At 35.7% G+C, this 19,985-nt stretch overlaps 1 protein-coding gene across 1 annotated transcript in view; it reads left to right on the top strand.

Annotated features, from left to right (window-relative positions):
* LOC141526529 (uncharacterized) overlaps nucleotides 1-17,741 on the top strand; it is a 95,010-nt gene extending 77,269 nt beyond the window's left edge. Inside the window, exon 2 of the transcript XR_012479042.1 lies at nucleotides 17,410-17,741. The gene's annotated coding sequence lies outside the window, so the exon portion shown is untranslated. The remainder of the gene's footprint in view (nucleotides 1-17,409) is intronic.
* Nucleotides 17,742-19,985: the final 2,244 nt, after the last annotated feature.

Below are 19,985 nucleotides of genomic sequence, written 5' to 3' on the forward strand. Positions count from 1 at the left end.
CTATTTCCTTGACATGAAATTCCCACCTTAAACAGCTATCAATATATATACCAAGATATTTACAGTCGTAAACTTTTTTCAAAACCATATTCATGTTCTTTTGCACATCGGTCCAGGTTTCACCAGCAACCCTAATAGCTGTATCATCCGCATATGCCGACAAGTAAGGCTTATCTACAGTCTTAAAAATATCATTAATGTAAATAATAAATAATAATGGACCAAGTATTGTTCCTTGTGGAACCCCAATTTTAACAATTTCATATTTACTATAAACTCCTTTAAATCGTACAGTTTGAATTCTACTATTTACGTAATCTTTCATTAGATCATTTGCAACACCTCTTATTCCGTATCTTTCTAATTTATTTAATAATATGACATAGTTAACAGTGTCGAAAGCTTTAGCTAGTTCAAGAAAAGTAACTATTATGTTTTTATTTGAGTTAAGATTGTCATATATAAACTGGATGAGATCAGTATGAGCATCACTTGTACTCTTGTTTTTTAAAAACCCAAATTGTTTATCCGAAATAATGTTGCATTCTATCTAATTCATCTACGAAAATGGACAACCGATGATGTAATATTTTTTCAAATATTTTAGCTAGATTTAATATTCGCGACATCGGCCGATAATTGCTAGGTTCAGTGCGGTCCCCATTCTTGAAAATGGGAACGATAACAGCAGATTTTAACGCATTTGGCCAAATACCTTTAGATATACATGTATATCTATATACATATATCAATATATGTATATATTGAATATATGTTCTAGAGGTTTACAAATTCGGTGTGCTATGCTCTTTAATACTTTGCTATTTATTTCGTCTAAACCACCTGCCTTTTCCTTTAAGTTTATGATTAATTTCATTATTTCATTCTGATCAGTAGGTCTAAAAAAGATGGACTTACAATTATTTTCTACTAGATCGGATGCTTTGCTCTCACATACTTTATCTATATTAATTTTACTAGCTAAACTTATACCTATACTGCTGAAAAAGTCAATAAAAACATCAGCGATATCTTTGGAATCCATAAGCTCAGTATTATTATAGTTTAATTTTTCAATATCACAATCAGATTTGTTTTTCCTACCCAGTTTTTTATTTATGAATTGCCAAAGTTTTTTACTGTCACTGCTGTTTTTAGTGACCTGTTCTGCATCATAATTTCTTTTTACCCGCTTGATTACATCGGATAGAATTTTACAATAGGTTTTATAATCATTTTTTAGTCTATCATTATTGACATCAAGCTTCCATAACTTATACAACATTTCTATGGTACTACACGATTTAACAATACCAACAGTAATCCAATTCTTTCTAGGATAACAAGATTTACCTTTATTTCTGAAATTATTAGATTTAGTTTTGAATGTAGCATTGTTAATCAGGCCTTTTATATCATAAATTAATGCGTCTATAGCCTTATTTGGGTCTTGTATATCAAATATATAGTTAAAATCTTTTTGATCACTTAAAATTTTAATTTTGTTATAATTAATTAAAGGTTTAGAACATTTCGTAATACTTTTTGTTTGCCAGTTAATTGTTAAGAAAATTGGATAGTGATCTGTAAAGAGGTTCGTGTATGTAAAAGAATTTGATAAAAATAAATTAGATTTTATGAACATATTGTCAATGCAAGAACCGTCTATACTATTTGGTCTAGTGATGTCGCTAAAACAATTTACGGAATTGTATTCCAACATTGTTTCAATAAATTTTTCAGAAATAGAATCAGATTTTAGTAAATTAATATTAAAGTCACCTACAATACAATGATGCTTGACGTTCTTGTTTTGTTTCAAGTATTCAGGGAGTTGGATGTTAAAATTTTCTGCACTGATGTCATGACACTTATAAATACCAGAGATCTTGAGAGAGATATTATTCTTAATTCTTAATAGGATAGATAAAATTTTACATTGGCCTATGTTTTCATTAATGATTGAGTGTGACATAGTAGATTTGACATAAATCACAACACCGTCTGACTTGTTAACGTGTCCTTGGTTGTAATAAATGGTATAGCCATCTAGTTGATAATAACTGTAGTAGTCCAGTTTCCATGTTTCAGAACAAACTATAACACCCGGTTTTGTATCAAAATTGTTTATTAAAATTTCTAAATTCTTGTGATTAGCATTTAAACTTCTCACATTGACATGTAGAATTAGTACATTATTATTAGATCCAATAACTTGATTTAGTTTATTTAGGCAGTCATACTGTTTTTCTATACTTGTTGTGTTATTATCATATGTAGCCATTAATGATTATTTATTTATCGTTAGTCAGTAAATTAGGTTCTTTCTTTTGATAAGGTAACCGCCCTAAAAATTTAGGAATTTTGGGTACTGTAGGATAGTCTATTATATTCATCAACTTTTGTAATTTAAATTTAATAAAATCACAATTATTGGTATCATTTGGGTGGTGATTTGTACACTTGTTCTGGTGAAATTTCTTATTGTAAAATTCACAATTGACACACTTAATAACCTCTGATTTGCAGTCTTTAACCTCATGATCACCAGCACACTTTAAACATTTAACTATATTTTTACACTTTTTACTACTGTGGTTCAGCCGACCACATTTAAAACACAAATTCATGTTAATATCATCTACAACTTTACAACACTGGTAACCGATATAGAGCTTATACTGATTTTTGATTATTGCACTGTATAATTCCGGTGAAACTTCAATTAGGATAGTACGTTGTTGTGACGAATTTTTAAATTCATTAACTAGTGAGAATTTACCACATAGCATCGATGGATTTCTGTTTTTTATGTCTTCAGTAAGATCCTCAAAATTCATGTCATTTTGTACATCTATTATTTTTAGTCTCGGAGCCTTCAAAGTCTGCACCTCAACTTGATAATCCTTGTTCAATTTATTATTCAGCATAGCCGAGGTTCTGTTAACATTCTCTATATTCTTACACTTTATGGTGACATTACCCGACTTGTTAGTCAGTAATTTTTTGATTGGTACAGCGATGTCACCGAGTAACTGGTTCTTAACGTGCGTGAAAGTGTATTTAGTGTTTTTATCCTTAGGCTTGATATTAATGCAAGGGATAATATTCCTGACATTAGCTTTGTCCGATTTAGTAACGTCAGCATAGCTGATTGCATCATTCTGCTTCAAACTGGCGTTACACTTCATTAATTCTCTCAATAGATCATTTTTTTTCTTTTAACTCAGTATTTAGTTCTTTCAGTAGCTCATTTTCAATTTTGATAAGGGCTAGATCATCATCAATTATCGTCTCATCTAACAGTAAAGATTCTCTGGTCTTGTTTAAAGAAATATTTTGACATAGTTGTTCTCTAACTTTATTTTTTTCAAAAAGTTTAACTTGTGCAATGATTTTACGAGCATCCTCACATAGGTCAATGTTTTCATATTGACTTTTGGGGGTTATGTTCACTTGATGTGCTGAGCATATAACGAGCATATCACTTATAAACTTTCCCGAACCACTTTTATTCAAACGTATGAAATCATTTGTATGGAAAACACTTTCGTAAATGATGCATACGCCAATTTTAGGTACCTGCATATTAGAATGGCACTTAAAAGTTTTCGCACTAGTCTCAGCGATATGTGTATTGCCCGCCATCTTAGAAATATATATTAGGGTGGGTCAAAAAAATCGAATAATTTATTTTTGATTTTATACTCTGAAAAATAGGTTCGTAGACACCTAAAAAGAATTCTCTCCAAGTATAAGCTCTTAATTATAACGGGAAGATCCTCCGCTTTGCGGGTTTCTATTTTTTTCGAATAATCAGATAAAAAAATTTATATCTCGCTTCCAACTGCTTGGAAAAATATTCCGTGGCATAGATTTTGTGAGAAATTGAATGCTTTACAAAAAAGGTCTCTTATGACTTTTTCAAAAACTCAACCGATTAAAAGATATTCATAGTTGAAGTTTGGCTATTTTAAGGAAAATATTCGTTTTTATTATGAATTTTATAAGTCGATGAAAAAAATTATTTCGGATTGCGGAACTCATGATTTTGTAGGAAATTTACTGCTCTACAAAAATGGTCTCTTATGATTTTTGATTAAGTGAAGCCGTTATGAGATATTCATCGTCAAACATTAACGAATATCAATATTTCCAGTTTTTGATCAATAATTCGATAAATTTTAATTTAAACTATGAGTTTCAGGAAAATTTACATAAATTTGAGTTTCGATCGATAAAGAAATGTTATAATAAGTTAGATAAAGAATTATTGGAATTATCATTGATTTTCCTTGGAGAAATGCCTCAAGAAAAGATTTCTTTCAAACGTCCTGGTGCTGTTCATCATGCTAGATGGATGGCTAAGGCCATTTATAGTTTGAAAATGTATCTATTCAGAGATGAATTCAAACTCTCTCAGAAAGAATTGCATGGTCTTCGTCATTTCTGTATTTTTATAGTCACATTGTATTTAAAAGCTTGGTTTTCATCAACTTCTGCAACAACTGCTGCTTATCATGACTTGCAGTTTATGAAAAATTTATTGGAGTACAAACATATCAATCCTTTGATTTCTTCAGCTACGTGTGAAAAAATGATTTCGCACTTATGGTATTTGAGCGATGAACTTGCCATTTTATCACTGTTTGACGATGGCGTTCCATTAGAAGTAAAAAAGTATTGTTGAAGCTGTTAATACTCGTGAAGGTACAGATTCTAAAGCTAAAAGATTTGTAATTGCTAAAAAGATTTGAATTCATTGGCGCAGAGAACTCTGAGTGACTTTGTGTCTAAAAAGTCATTAAATCTTTTCAAAATCTTCGATCTACCGTATGACTTTCTTGATGTCGATGTTGAATTATGGCCTACTAATGAGAGTTATCTCGAAAATAAAGAATACTTTCAACAACTAAAAGTTGTCAATGATTCAGCAGAGCGAGCTGTTGCATTAGTCAGTGAATATAATCAATGCTTGACAAAAATGAAGAACAATTCCAGTACTTATTGCAAGTTGTCAAAGAACATCAAAAACATTCCCAAATTGTAATAAAGAAATTATTTATAGTAATAGCGTACTGTTATGTTAAAAATATAGACAATTATATTGCAATTGATAATTCAATAAAAAATTTATCTATAAAAAAGTTAAATACTGGTTGTTTCTCACTTGATTCAATACTTTTCATATTAAATTTGACAAAGAAATATGTCATTCACTTCAAATTAAACTAATCATTGGCTATATGTCGAAAAAATGCTCTAATATCTTGTTTTAATGCAATCAAACAAGCTCAAGACTGAAAACAATATTAAAAAAATTGTTTATAACATTTCTTTATCGATCGAAACTCAAATTTATGTAAATTTTCCTGAAACTCATAGTTTAAATTAAAATTTATCGAATTATTGATCAAAAACTGGAAATATTGATATTCGTTAATGTTTGACGATGAATATCTCGTAACGGCTTCACTTAATCAAAAAATCATAAGAGACCATTTTTGTAGAGCAGTAAATTTCCTACAAAATCATGAGTTCCGCAATCCGAAATAATTTTTTTCATCGACTTATAAAATTCATAATAAAAACGAATATTTTCCTTAAAATAGCCAAACTTCAACTATGAATATCTTTTAATCGGTTGAGTTTTTGAAAAAGTCATAAGAGACCTTTTTTGTAAAGCATTCAATTTCTCACAAAATCTATGCCACGGAATATTTTTCCAAGCAGTTGGAAGCGAGATATAAATTTTTTTATCTGATTATTCGAAAAAAATAGAAACCCGCAAAGCGGAGGACCTTCCCGTTATAATTAAGAGCTTATACTTGGAGAGAATTCTTTTTAGGTGTCTACGAACCTATTTTTCAGAGTATAAAGTCAAAAATAAATTATTCGATTTTTTTGACCCACCCTAATATATATGAAATAATTCTTTATATTTATTAAAGAAGTGAATTATGTTATGAATCTAATTATTTTTTCATACCATTTTGAAGTGTTATCAAAGTAATGCACTACAAAATATTTTAAATAAACAAAAACCGTAATTTATCGTGGTGTTAATCGTTGATTTAAAAGTTTGTGAACTCACTAATATTATAATAAATTCTGACTATTTTTAATACTGTTTAATGGTAATAAACAGTAATCAACAATTCTTGCTATCGATTTTTTTATAGTTAATAACTGATGCAAATGAATATTATTTATTACATTTTTAAATAAAGTATCCATATAAATTGCATATCGCATAATTTTTCGTTCAGATATTAAAAAAATGAAGCGATGTTCGAATTCTACCCACTGAATTCCAACTATTGTCGTAACAAATCCTGAAAAACTAAAAAAGAAAAATTAACATTACCTTGTAATAAATTATCAAAAGTTTTTAAACAACAAAATGAGTTGGGATAATTATTTTATTGTACTTCTGAAATTAATATAAAATTTTAAATTATACCACTTACGTTGATTCTTCACCATTTTCAAACAATCTGAGTTCCTGACTCTCATTAAAATTTATTTTAACCATATTTTCAAATATAGATAAATTTACAATTAATATCGCAGTTTATAATTATGATTACTGATAATCTAATAGACATTTTAATGACGGATTTCTTAAATAACAAAATAATATTTGTTTATTATGTGAAGTTAGGAATATTTAGTTAACGAGAATACAGTTATCAAATTCACCACAATTCGTTTGCTTCTAAAATTGACTGTGACGTTGATTATAAATAATTTCTAATTACGGTAATAATGAAACAATAAATGAATAAAAAAATTTTTTAGGTTCACAAAATAAAGTCAATATAATAAAAAATTAATTTACTATAACAAATTTCATGTAATAATAATTAATATTAACAAATCTCAAGTAATAATGATTAATTATGATAGATTTTATATAATAACTGTGTAAACTTTGACTACAATGATTACAATATACATCATACGTTAATCTAATTGTATTTTTGATTAATAAGTGATAAAATGAAATCTACATCCATTTCGGCTGCCGAATAGCTCTTTATTATCATTATTATTATTATTATTATTATTATTATTATTATTTTGTTATTAAATGCTCAGGGGGGTTATCCCCGGAGTCCGATTCTCCGAGGGCCCAGCCTGAGCTCCATCCGTTACTGCTGGACCACTCCGCACAACAAGGCGGTTAGTGATCACAGCAGGCCAAAGTCATTTCCCTTAAGAGACGGAGAGAACCAAGTAAAACAGCCTTCTGCATCCTAACTGCCAAGAACTCAGCTTTTGATGAGCAAGCTGGAACTTTGGCAAGTGAGGATACAAAAGACTGCTTCATCCCTCCTAGGACGCCAACAATCAGGACGACAAGCTTGACACGGTAACCTGGGTAAAGTTTGCCAATTTCAAACAGGAGATCCTGATATATTTGTCTTTTGTGCTCTTCTTTGGCTGAGATGTTGTATTCAGCCGGGGTCGAGAACTCAATGACATAAATGTCACGAGTGGCCTTGTCGAAGAGCACAATATCAGGTTTGTTGTGATCTATCCGCCGGGTTGTTGCAAATGGCATGTTCCAATAAATTTTGCAACTGTCATTCTCAACAACCTGGGGAATATCTCCTGGCAAATAAGGCAGCACTGGTGTCACGTCAATACCGTAGCAATGACGAAGATAGTAGTACAGTACTCTCAGGGCAGCATTGTGACGCTGGATATATGCACCTCTCGCCAGCACTGGACATGCCGACAAAAGGTGCATAAGCGTCTCCGGATGTTGTCTACACCTCCTACAGGACGTGTCCGGAAGCTGCACCTGGAGCACCTTGCTACGGTACTCAAGAGTGTTAATGACACCATCTTGGCAGGCAAATATGAACCCTTCAGTCTCGGACATCAGGCCCGCTGACTTTAAGAAGGAAAACGTCAGCTGGATGGACAAGCCATGGTCACGGATGTGTTTGAAATACACGCTGTGCATGGACTTGTCCATGTGTTCACCGAGGAGTTTTTTTTCCTCGGCTATCCTGACGACGCTCTTGAACTCCTTTTTCGGGAGTTCAATGAGAGCGTTTATTTCTCCGAGACCTAAGGTATTTGCCGCGTAGATTGCTGCCTTATACAAGAACGACCCCTTCCGCGCATTTTCATGACTATGAACAAATTGCATCAGGAAGTCGTCCTCGTCTGCTGTGAAATTGGCAACCTCGTATGTTAAACCCAGAACCAAACGATCGTGAAGCCGCTCCAAGCTCTGCAATCCTCTCCCTCCGATGTTCCGGGAGAGGTACATCCTGGCGACTGATGAGTTAGGGTGCATGCTCTGATTCATATTGATGACTTTACGGGTTTTGTTGTCGAGATCTTTCAACTCATTTCGAGGCCATTTCAGGATCCCAAAAGAGTAAAGTAGGACCGGGACAGCGAGCATGTTAGTAGCTGAGACTTTGTTCTTGCCGGAAAGTTCTGATGACCAGATCTTCCGGAGTCTCCTAACATACTCACTGCGAAGAGTTGTTCGGACTTCAGAGACGGCATGCATTTGCCGCTCTTCAATCCCTAGATATCTGTACAACTCTCCGGCGTCTAATTCTCTTAAGACGCTCCCATCCACTAATTCGACATCTCCACCCGTATCAGAGCACTTACCCTTCGCCAGGTGTACGACCGCACACTTGTCCAACCCAAAAGACATTCCGACATCTCGTGTGTACTCTGCTACGATGTTGATGGCCGTTTGTAGATGATCTTTGTTGGCACTGTATATCTTTAGATCATCCATAAACAGTTGGTGAGTGATCGAGTATACTCGATCACTCGGTAGCCCCGCAGAGTACCCACGAGTTTGTCGGAGGGCAACAGATATTGGCAGCAGTGAGATGCAAAACAACAGAGGGCTCAGAGAATCTCCCTGAAAGACGCCTCTCTTGTACTGAACAGTTCCGGTTACGTGCAATGCATTTCCACTTCCTATGTGAAAACGCGTTCGCCAGAGCTGCATCGTACGTTGTATGCATCCCACTGTTTGGCGATTGATTCCGAGGCATTTGAGCAGATAGAGAATCAACTCATGTGAAGTTGAGTCAAATGCCTTACGGTAGTCAATCCAGGCCATAGACAGGTTGCGTTGGTAGTAGATTGCGTCTTGAATGACGCACCTATCTACCAACAAGTTGATCTTGCAACCTGACACGCCCTGTTTACTGCCACGTTGTTCGTATATCTGTTGCCACACAGGCTCTATCTCCTGCAAGATACGGTTATTTAAGATTTTTGTAAAAATCTTGTAAACCGCATTCAAGCAAGTGATAGGCCTGTAGTTCTTTGGGTCGGACAAGTCACCCTTTTTAGGGATGAGTACGGTTCGCCCTTCTACCAGCCAGTCTGGAATTGGTTCGTCGCCCTGAATGTATGATGTAAAAATCCGGGCCAGATGAGCATGTGTAGAAGAAAATTTCTTCCACCAGAAGATGTTTATGCCATCTGGACCCGGGGCAGCCCAGTTCTTGCTGCCATTCAGGGCTTTACGAACCTCTTCCACACTGACTGCAGGGCTCTCTTCGGCGATATCCTGCCGTCGGTGTTCTCGACAGAATGCCTCGAAGTCGTGCAGAGCTGGAGTATCCGAGTTGACGTTTGGTTGATCTCCGTACAATTCACTCCAAAAGGCTTCCACTCGCTCAGATGATGGATAATTCTCGGGAACAGCGGTCTTAGGTGACAGAAAGCGTGAAGGGTTGGATCGAAACAAAGAGTTGTCGATCAACCGCTTCAGCCTTTTCTCTAGTGACTTTTTGGAAGCCACCAGAGCCCGCAACCTGTTAAGAGACTCTTCTTTGATGACAAGAAGAGTACTCTTGTTCAGTGTGTGATGTCGCCTTCGAAGTTCTGCCGCCAGGCGACGAACTTTGGCGTGTACGGTCTTTGAGTACTAACATACTCTATCACACACTGAATGCGGGAGACTTGTTTCCGAGAAATGTCAATTTTGTGTCCAAGTTGAGCGATGCGCAGCTTCAACTTCGCCTCGAAGGAGAGAATGTCTTCTCTCTATCGGCAGAAGCGAAGCCGCGGCACCGTAGACAACTTGGTTGACAGTGAGCAGAGTGGAGTCCTCTTGAAGCTGTGTGGGGAGATCTTCGTTCACCGTGTCGAGCTGTTGTTTTGAGTGAGTCATCTTTTTGGAGATGCTCACTTGTCGACCTGTAAAGAGGTTGTCGTTGTCCTCGGAGAAACGGTGCCGTTCTTGGTGTAGCGGTGCTGGAAATGAAGGCCGATTAGACTGCCTTCTATTTGGCAGCAGCGATCGTCGATTATGCCGAAGGTATGAGGCGTAATTACGCAGGTGTTTGGGCGTAAAATGTCTGTGCTCCGGATGCATGCCACACCAAAGTGTGTGCATCCGGGCCATATACCCTGATACCTCCGGCTCGCTGTTCTGCCAGCACACCAAGAGATCGGCGCGAAGCTCCTCCGTCCACTTAAACTTAATCCTATAAGCGCCGGGGTCGTCATAAGTCATCGGGTCCGGTGTGCTCCTCCCACCTGATGACTGGTCCTCATCCGAAGAGGACCGGTTGTGGGGAGCACTTCTGAGATTATACTGTTTTGGAACTCAGATATTACGGTGCAACGGGTAGTTGGCTCGTTGCTCCGGTTACGTTGTTAGCCTACAGACCAGATGTTGCGGTCTGCGTTTCCCGCGGTGCGCCACTAGGAGGCCACGTAACAAGCACCGCTTATTGTTATTATTATTATTATTATTACTATTATTATTATTATTATTTTTATTTTGCTATTAAATGCTCAGGGGGGTTATCCCCGGAGTCCGATTCTCCGAGGGCCCAGCCTGAGCTCCATCCGTTACTGCTGGACCACTCTGCACAACAAGGCGGTTAGTAATCACAGCAGGCCAAAGTCATGTCCCTTAAGAGACGGAGAGAACCAAGTAAAACAGCCTTCTGCATCCTAACTGCCAAGAACTCAGCTTTTGATGAGCAAGCTGGAACTTTGGCAAGTGAGGATACAAAAGACTGTTTCATCCTTCCTAGGACGCCAACAATCAGGACGACAAGCTTGACACGGTAACCTGGGTAAAGTTTGCCAATTTCAAACGGGAGATCCTGATATATTTGTCTTTTGTGCTCTTCTTTGGCTGAGATGTTGTATTCAGCCGGGGCCGAGAACTCAATGACATAAATGTCACGAGTAGCCTTGTCGAAGAGCACAATATCAGGTTTGTTGTGGTCAATCTGCCGGGTTGTTGCGAACGGTATGTTCCAATAAATTTTGGTTCTGTCATTCTCAACAACCTGCGGAATATCTCCTGGCAGATAAGGCTGCACTGGTGTCTCATCGATACCGTAGCTATATCTGAGATGATAATAGAATACTCGCAGGGCAGCATTGTGCCGCTGTATGTAGGCACCTCTTGCCAGCACAGGACTTGCCGACAAAAGGTGCATCAGCGTCTCTGGATGTTGTTTACACGTCCGACAGGACGTGTCCGGAAGCTGCGCCTGGAGCACCTTGCTACGGTATTCGAGAGTGTTGATAACACCATCTTGGCAGGCAAATATAAACCCTTCGGTCTCGGACATCAGGCCAGCTGACTTCAAGAAGGAGAATGTCAGCTGGGTGGACAAGCCATGGTCACGGACGTGTTTGAAATACACGCTGTGCATAGACTTGTCCATGTGTTCACCGAGGAGTTTTTTCTCCTCGGCTATCCTGACGACGCTCTTGAACTCCTTTTTCGGGAGTTCAATGAGAGCGTTTATTTCTCCGAGACCTAAGGTATTCGCCGCGTAGATTGCTGCCTTATACAAGAACGATCCCTTCCGTGCATTTTCATGACTATGAACAAATTGCATCAGGAAGTCGTCCTCGTCTGCTGTGAAATTGGCAACCTCGTATGTTAAACCCAGAACCACACGATCGTGAAGCCACTCCAATCCTGCAGAGTTGTTCGGACTTCAGAGACCGCATGCATGCGGTGCTCTTCCATTCCTAGATATCTATACAACTCCCCGGCGTCTAATTGTCTTAAGACACTCCCATCTACTAACTCGACATCATCACCAGTATCAGAGCACTTACCCCTCGCCAGATGTACGACCGCACACTTGTCCAACCCAAAAGACATTCCGACATCTCGTGTGTACTCTGCTACGATGTTGAGGGCTGCTTGTAGATGATCTTCATCAGCACTATATAGCTTCAGATCATCCATGTAAAGCAGATGGGTGATCGAATATTTTCGATCACCCGGAGGCCCCACAGAGTACCCATGAGTTTTACGGAGAGCAACAGATATAGGCAGCAGTGAAATGCAAAACAGCAGAGGGCTCAAGGAATCGCCTTGGAAGACCCCTCGTTTGTGCTCTACAACTCCGGTTACGTGCAATGCGTTTCCACTTCCAATGTGAATACGCGTCCGCCAGAGCTGCATTGTACGCCGATTGCATTCCACTATTTCGGGATTGACTCCCAGGCATTTGAGTAGATATAAAATCAACTCATGTGGAGTTGAGTCAAATGCCTTGCGATAGTCAATCCAAGCCATTGACAGGTTGCGTTGATAGTAGATCGCATCTTGTAAGACGCATCGATCCACTATCAGGTTCTCCTTGCAACCTGACAGGCCTCTTTTACTGCCACGTTGTACATATATCTGTTGCCATACAGGCTCTATCTGCTGCAAGATACGGTTATTTAAAATTTTTGTAAAAATCTTATAAACCGCATTCAAGCAGGTGATAGGCCTGAAATTCTTAGGGTCAGACAAGTCACTTTTTTTAGGTATCAGTACGGTTCGCCCTTCTACAAGCCAGTTCGGAATCGGATCGTCAGCTCTAATGTATGATGTAAATATGCAGGCCAGATGGAGGTGGGTAGAAGTAAACTTCTTCCACCAGAAGACATTAATGCCATCTGGTCCCGGGGCAGCCCAATTTTTGCTGCTATTTAGAGCTGAACGAACTTCATCCACACTGACTGCAGGGCTCTCTTCATCAGCATTCTGCCGACGGTGTTCCCGACAGAATGCTTTGAAGTCGTGCAGAGCTGGAGTATTGGCGTTCACGTTTGGTTGATCTCCATACAACTCAGTCCAAAAAGCTTCCACCCGCTCAGGTGTTGGATAAGTCCCAGTAACATCGGTCTTTGCTGTCAGAAACCGTGAAGGGCTGGATCGAAACAACGAGTTGTCGACCAACCGCTTCAGCCTTTTCTCTAGTGACTTTTTGGCAGTCACTAGAGCCCGCAATTTATTAAGAGACTCTTCTTTGATGACATTATTATTATTATTATCATTATTATTATTATTATTATTATTATTATTATTATTATTATTATTATTATAGATTATTTTTATAAACTTAAATCTCGTTAGATAATAATTAAAATTTTATTAATAATATTTGATGAGCTTAATTCATGCTAGTCAATTATTTAATTAACATTTTATGAAAGTGTATCTGATACATGGTTATTAACAATTTAATTAAGATTTTTGTTGATAATTCGATTTTATATTTCTAAATAATGTTGATTAAAAATAAGTTATTGTGGTTTGATTGATGTTAATATTCAATTTTTTCATCGAAATAAATACAGAAAATGATAAATAGCTATGATTGGATTGATAACGATTGATTAAAAATTCATTAAACCCCTCACTTATTACATTCATTTATATCTTATCAATACATACTTGAGTATTTATTTTAAAGAATGTTGATATCAACTATTTTCATTGTAGTCAACTAATATGAAGTTCGAGACGCACCAGGCATAGGTATATGGTAGAGTATAGGAGGTACAGTCCAACAGCATTAACATACTGTTACTGTTGAAAAACACCTTTCACTACTCTCCTAAAGTTGGCGCGATGAGAAGTAGTGGTGGAAAAGGTAGATGGCTCTAGTACAAGACGCGCGAAGTTTGAACTATATATTATCGTTATGGTGTGAGATTCAAAATTCAAACTGATGGATTCACAACTCAAAATGGTAGACAGCAGTAACTAGATGGTAGATTCAAAATGGCGGATGGTAAGATTTTAAACATAACGACCAGTATGATTTAAAAATGGCTGCAGAATTCACCACTAGCGCCACCCACGAAAAATCCTCCACCATATCCACGTCAGCAAAACAGGTCGTCCATACCTGTAGATTGTAACTTAGCATGGACACACACCCACAAATCTGTTCTACCGATGGAGCCATGCCTCCCTGACACACTACTCAGCTAATAGTTTTATTCTATTAATCTCAATTGATTGGAAGAATTTTATGAAGACATTATGACATTAATAAAGCAATTCGATTGATGTTGTCATCCATTTAAGTTGGAATCACCGTCAAGAAAAATGGGTTTACTTCCAGCAACTGACATAATGAATGTAACGTGGGGATTAGGTGGAAATTATTTGTTATGAAGTTTGTGTCGAAAAGAAGCTTCAAAATTAGTAGAGAAACAAACATATACTAGTGATGATCCTAATGATGATGCAAGTGACCATGGATGATTCTATTGACAACAATGAGAACAATGATTGTGCTGACAGTGATAGTAACACAACTGCCATGGATCTCCCGTTGTCCTTATCATTCCGTCAGTTTTGTCAAGTTCTTCATACATAACTTAAATACATTAACCTAGACCCCACATTCTGGGAAAAACAACAATCAAACTTTTTCACTGCCATCACCTATCGAGCTAAACGTCTGAACTTTGAGTGCAACTTCCGCTCCTCTTCACTACAATGCCAGTTGATATGGACTATAGATATACTCCGATACCTGAAAATCAGATGTCCAATCCACTTAGCACATATGATTGCTCAACTACGCCTAGCCAACATTTACAACAGACGCATCACTTGTCTCCATCTCTCTACAGATGCAACTTGCAAACTCTGTAACACTAAGGGCGAAACTGTCGACCATTTTCTTGCATACTGTCCCGCATTGAATGACCTGAGGCAACGTCACTTCATGGAAATTATCGAAACCTACCTAATATACCTGCATTCTCATGTGATTCTAAACATCTATGAATAGGAAGAAATGGAAAATGCAGCCAGATTCCTCTCAGCTGTCTTCAACCGACGATCCATCCACACCTTACATAATTCATCCCCTCTGACTCGACGACCCTTCAACATGAACATGATCTTAATCAACATTGTCAGTAAATACACGAATTGTTCCTGCACTTCTCAATAAAGATTTTAACATCGAAACTCTGTATATCTCTCTACTTTCCCCACTGTCTAATTTTGATAAGAAGTTTTATAGTTCAATTTTGTATCATAAAAAAAATATTGACATAAATTTATGCCTTCTGTAACGGGGTGTTTTATTATCCCGCTCAATAGCAGCCTTAATTTTTAACAGATGTCAATTTCCAATATGTTGAAACTAATTAGATATTAATTTTAAGGGCACCACCAGGTTGTTATAACGGTGTCCTGGAAACTGGAAGAAACATGAAAGATAATCTACAGGGCAGAGAGAATTAGGAAATCTTCTGAAATTAATAAAATTAACAATTCGTGTTACCAATTGTTTATTTTATAAAACAATCTCACACGCACTCTATAAAATTAATTTTCCAGTCTTAACTAATAATATCTTAATCATACCCGCAAAACAGAGGGGAAACCGTACCTTAATTCACGGGTATGTAGACTACGTGACCTCCAGTTATTTTACCGATGTACCATATTTCCAATAACCAAATTTTATTGTAACTTCTGATATAGAGGGAAAACCGTACCATTTATCCGAAGTTGCTCATCAATTAATTCACTCTCTCTCACTTATAACCCAACCGAAATTAAAATAATTTAATAAAATTTATTTAACAGAATTAATGATTTTAACTAGCGATTATCTTCAACACAATAAACTTAATAATGCTAGGAATGTGACCTTGAAATTTTCACACGTGTAATAAAATTATACTGCGAAGTAACAAAATTTACAACCACTTCTTATAAAATTAACAACCGATTAAATTTAGTAATTAAATTATTTAACTGAAAATTTATCCACAATTAATTTAATAATTTAATAGATTCCATTGTCGAAACAACGCGTAAAAACTTATCAAAAAATTTCACCTCAAGGTCAATCCAATAATTTTCTGGGTATCGGACCACAGAATTTGCTAGCAACTAATAATTAATTTTTTTCCACAATCAATTAAATTATGAAACCAATTAAATTAATTAAGTAATCAAAACCTTGTCAGAAAAGGAAGTTAGACCGGGTAAAAACCACAGTCAATTTTTCGCCCACGAGACATAACCCGATACCTTGCAAAATTCGACGACTCCTTCCGCCTACTATTACTACGGCCCTTGCTCTGTTGCCGTCCTCGTCGCTCTCGTTATTCTCGGAGATCTCCTTCTGCTTTCCAACCGCAATAATAATAATTCCTAGACGTACAATTGGATTAGTATATTGAGAATTATTAATTAGAATAGATTAATAATTATAAAAAATCGCTCGCGTTCCAACTAAATGGACGTGCGATTAGATATTTACCTGGATTTCCAATGGTGTCCGCAATGTTCGGTGGTACAACCTCTACTGAATTCTCCTGGTTGCAATTCACTTGTCCTCACTCTGGCCCATCGCCCCTCTCCCTACTACCTAAAATAAAACCATCGCGCTCTGGTGTCGTGTCGATAATTTATCGAATTCACAACGGTTCGTAATAGCTACCAAGGGTAACAGTGTGCCCTGTTACACTTCTTACGATTTTAGAAATTTTTCATTGAGAATCGACTTTATATGTTAAGTTTTTAGAGCAATGTTGAATAGTTCGTTGATTCTCTAAATTTGTTCCGTCATATTTTTCTATTGAATTATTTTTAATTGATCCTGGCATGTCACTATTATTTTTAAAATTTATTCAAAAAGTACCTTACTAAACAATCATTGAGCCAAAGTTTTTTTATGTGTAATCCGTAAATCTCGGCAGTCACATGGTGACTGTAGGTCGCTAATAGCTGTAATTATAATAATTATGGTGATAACAGTAACAATTAACATGGTTATTATCATAATAATCGTAATAAATCACAATAATCCACATAGTAATATTAAGCATAGCAATAATGGCAATAATTAACATAGTAGTTTGGATCATAGTTATGACACTAAACATAGTAATACTCAAATAATAAAAATTAATTTTGCTGTGGTAAGGAAATCGTCATATATGGTCGGGGTAACGGCGACTCGCGATCATTACTCATTCGTTCCATTCATGATTGTCACATTGCTGGCTCTCTATGTTAACGATGCCTATTCACCTCTCCACGTCAATTACCCTCTTCGCAATAGTAAAGCAAAATAATGCTTATATTCTACAATTTCTATCATATTTTTGTTACAGATACTGGAGAAAATATCAAAACGATGACCGTTAACATTTTGATGCTGAGTTTTTCTACTTCCTGGATCATGCGATAAATATATTTTTCCTGAAAAGTTTATTGTTTGTTGGCTTCATAGGACAATTGAATTCATTAAATCGAAATAAGAGAAATAGTCATCATGAAAATCGATAATATTTCAGGAAGTGTACAATCCAATATCGAAAAATGAAGTCTACAAGTAAAATTGTTGGGGAAAAATGATAATATCGACAATAGAGCTCAGAGAAATTAAAAAATAAATAATTGGAATTGTCACTTTGTGACTTCGGGAATTATCACAAGTGCGCCATAGTTGTTGCTTTTCATGTATTATATATATATATATATATATATATATATATATATATATATATATATATATATATATATATATATATATATATATATATAATAACGCAAGTTTACGCCCAACAAAGTATTTTTTTTTAACCAGATGTATTTTGATCTACTGTAGCATTGATTCCGAAATATATTTAATTTGAAAACTAAATGGTACATATTGTAAATATCAAAATTATTCTGCTTATTAAGATACAAATATAAATCATTAATAACATAAGCGCTAAAACTGTTCCCTTGTCATTTCATAATTCTTAGCGGTATTTTCAAACAGAAGCTATAGTTGTACATGAAAGTGTTCCATTTAAGATAGTTGGAATTATTATTTTATTATTGGTTATAACAGGTTCTATTGTTGTGTATTGGCCCCTAATTAATTATTTAATACAACTACAAAAATGAACAACAACCAAAATAATTAATAGGGCGCCATCAGATTATTATCACGGTTTCTGGAACTGATCCAGAACTGAAAAAACTTATCAGGGTAAGAGAGAGTGGAGAAAGAGGCTGTTAAATAATAAATTAGTTAATTAACAATTGTACCGGTATGTATTGACAGTAAATAACTTTAACAGTTTTGAGCACTCACACACTCACCTTATAACAACTTAACAATGATCTTTACTTTACTCATTAGTGACCCAACTAAACTAACGTAATTAACGACACGACCAATAATTTACTAATCATATTGCACAGAGACTAATCGTATGCACGAGATCGTTAATTTAGCTTACAGGAGTAACAGCCGGCCCAGTGACTAAACGTAGACCTAGATGTGCTGTAGCACACACATAACCCATACCAACATCATACACTGTCACTACGAATTCACTTTTATTTTAACCCTTTAACGCTTCTGGGAGTTTCTCCCATTCTTAGTGAGACGACCCCTTCTACGTTTACTTTACACGCTTCCTACTCCGGTGCCACGTGGGTCACTTCGAGCCATTTCAGCGTTAAAGGGTTAAATTAAATAATTTATTACAAATTAAATTTAATAAATTAATTTACGTTAAAAAATTTAACTAACATATTCAGTCATCAGTATATTAATTCACACAAATATTCCAAATTATTAAACAAATTCCAATTAACTCTGGACTAAATACTCAATACCGACAATTAATAAATTGACCTTAAGTTCTAACTATATTTCCACAATATGATTCACTAAAAAATATCTCATGAGCGTAAGCTCTAATTTACAGAACTATATTAATCTCAACAATTGAATAAAGGAAGTTAGTTCGAAATCATTGTCTTAATTAATTTATCATAATTAATTTGCCGTCAATCAAATCACTCAATAAATATAACGAGTCATGACAAAAATTGGTAATGTAATATTTTGTAATATAAACTAACTCAAGTAAAATAATTTCAACATAATATTCAATAATTTCCATGTAAAATATTTAACCATAAAAATCGACAAAAGTTGGCGTTCGTAAAGTGGACGCCAAGACATTCGCTAATTTGGTTGTTTTGAGATGGGTCCTTGGATTAACTACGACGTATAATTCTACTGACGCTCGATCAAGAATTGCTGAGAAGACACTTTTCGGTTTTTCTTAAGTGTCAAAATTTATCATTCGTTTTACCGAATTAATTGATTATAAAAATTAACACAACTAATAAAACAACTCCAGATATAAATTTGATTAATTTTGGTTCATTAAAAATTCTCACTACGAATATTAGAAATGATTTTGCACCTCAAGATCGACTGAATAACTCTCGGGTGTATCTCCTCACGAAAATTACTCAGTTCAAACTAACGAATATTATAAAATCTGGATTAATTATTAATACTAATTGTCGATTAAATAATTACATTAATAAATCAAAAAGGAGAACTAAATAAAGTATTGGGTAACCGCGGTCCACTTTTTTCTCAAAGAGTAATTATTAATACCTTGTTGTATAAAACGACGATCTAAATTACTGCTTAAGAATAAAGTCCTAGTTGTTTTTGGCTTCCTTTGTCTCGTAACTACCCCGGGGATCAGTCTCTGTTGATTTTCGTGGCACTCTATCTGGCGGTCATACCACTTCTCTCACCTTGCACTGCACGCTTCACCTGTAATCACTTTAAAATACCCTGTTACGTCAAATGCGTAATTATTTAAAATATTATTTAAAATATCTTTCATTTAATTGTTAATATATTTTTAAAGTAAACCAATAA

The sequence above is a fragment of the Cotesia typhae genome, unplaced genomic scaffold, assembly GCF_013202065.1.
Source record: "Cotesia typhae breed Kobodo isofemale line unplaced genomic scaffold, CoteBio_Ctyphae contig_34, whole genome shotgun sequence".
Lineage (NCBI taxonomy): Eukaryota > Metazoa > Arthropoda > Insecta > Hymenoptera > Braconidae > Cotesia > Cotesia typhae.